General features: G+C 42.2%; 1 non-coding gene across 1 annotated transcript; it reads left to right on the forward strand.

The window, feature by feature from the left end:
- Positions 1 to 1,173: 1,173 nt before the first annotated feature.
- Positions 1,174 to 1,245, forward strand: TRNAC-ACA (transfer RNA cysteine (anticodon ACA)). Its single transcript has one exon. It is a non-coding gene; the product is annotated as a tRNA-Cys (tRNA).
- Positions 1,246 to 2,119: the final 874 nt, after the last annotated feature.

Raw genomic sequence — 2,119 nt, forward strand, 5'->3', positions numbered from 1 at the left:
GCTGTTGCCACGTTTTGGAATTTGTTTCTTCTTCATCATCTACAGTGACCCTCTCACAATTCGGGCCCTGATCCCCACTAGCCTTTTTATTTCAATAGCTGCTTTTGGGGCAGGGTGAGGGGGGGTTAAAGAAGAAATTGTAATTAAAGTTTAAAAACAGCATTACCAACAATTGCTTAATACAACTCCATTGAACATGGAAAATTCATCAAGGAAGACAATATCCTCGATCATAAAGTGATTTTCAGTAAATTTTAAAGGATTATAAACAAATACATATATGCTTTAACTACAACTACAGTAAAGTGGAGGCCTTCCCCAGGGGCTCATCAGTAAAGAATCCGCTTGCCAGTTCAGGAGATGCAGGTTCGATCCCTGGTCCAGGAAGATCCTTTGAAGGAGGAAATGGCAACCCACTCCAGTATTCTTAACATTTCTTTTTTTTTTTTTCTAATTTTATTTTATTTTTAAACTTTACATGATTGTATTAGTTTTGCCAAATATCAAAATGAATCCGCCACAGGTATACATGTGTTCCCCATCCCGAACCCTCCTCCCTCCTCCCTCCCCATACCATCCCTCTGGGCCGTCCCAGTGCACCAGCCCCAAGCATCCAGCATCGTGCATCTAACCTGGACTGGCAACTCGTTTCCTACATGATATTTTACATGTTTCATTGCCATTCTCCCAAATCTTCCCACCCTCTCCCTCTCCCACAGAGTCTATGAGGTACCATTTCACACCAGTCAGAATGGCTGCGATCCAAAAGTCTACACTCCAGTATTCTTATCTGGAAAATCCCAAGGACAGAGGAGCCTGGATGGCTACAGTCTGTGGGATCACAAAGAGCCAGACATGACTGAGCACGCACACACATCCAACATTAAATTTTAAATCTATAATAATAAGATATTATTATTACCAGCTTTAACTGGGCTCTGTCTCTAGTCTGGTCCCCTGAGTTAGTCAGGATAGGAGAGGCTCTGCTGCAACAAGGGATAAGCCCTGGAAGGTCAGTGACTTGATGCAGTAAATAAGCATTCTTACTTGAACCATCATCTGACACAAGTCAATCTGACTTCTTCCACCTTTTCTCTGCACTCTCTGAAACATGTGGCTTCCATGCTCTTCACAGAAGAGGAAGACATGGAGGATTTTGGAACTGTAAGGACTTCCCTGGTGGCTCAGACGGTAAAGCGTCCGCCTACAATGCGGGAGACCCAGGTTCAATCCCTGGGTCGGGAAGATCCTCTGGAGAAGGAAATGGCAACCCACTCCAGTAATCTTGGCTGGAAAATCCTATGGATGGAAGAGGGTGGTAGGCTACAGTCCATGGGGTCGCAAAGAGTCGGACATGACTGAGCGATTTCACTTCTTCACTTCAAGTCTTAGAAGTATCTTACAAATCTCTGCCCATATCCATTTGGCCAGAACCCCATTCTGTGGCACCGACCTAATTTCACAGAAGGCTAGGAAATGTAGAGCAGTTCATGAATATTTGATATGCACCGCATTCTCTGCCACACATCCTCCCATCCTTCTGGTCTTTCTAAAGCATAAATATCACCATGTCCCTCTCATGTTTATAATACCCACTCCATCACAGTTGTCTGATACAATCAGTAGCTCTTCCACTAGTTTTCCTTCCTTTTTCCAATAGCCTTTTGGGGAGGAGGCTTTGTTTCTCTACACTAAGGAATTAAAAATTCAGTTTGTAAACAAACATTCTTGCCTTGCTCATCTCTATCCTCTCTCCTTCAGCCCATACAACCATCACCAAACAATAAATATTTTTAATGTGTTTAGTGAACCTTCTAAAAAAATTAATTCTCAGATATTTCCCAGGAATTGAGGTTTTAAAACATATAGATGGTGGTTTTTCACCACATTTTTGAAGCACATATAAGCCAAGCGTTAATACTTACTTTAAAGAAGAAGAAACCAAGACTCAGAAAACCCATATGGAGAGTAGTCTCAAAGTCTAGGTACAAACACAGACTTGTTTGTCTCAAAAACTAGTGTTTCTTTAAATAAATTGAGAGGACTTCCCTGGAAGTCCAGTGATTGAGATTCCACACCTCCAAAGTAGGGGGCACAGGTTTGATCCCTGATGAAAGAA

Source organism: Bos taurus, chromosome 14, assembly GCF_002263795.3.
Source record: "Bos taurus isolate L1 Dominette 01449 registration number 42190680 breed Hereford chromosome 14, ARS-UCD2.0, whole genome shotgun sequence".
Lineage (NCBI taxonomy): Eukaryota > Metazoa > Chordata > Mammalia > Artiodactyla > Bovidae > Bos > Bos taurus.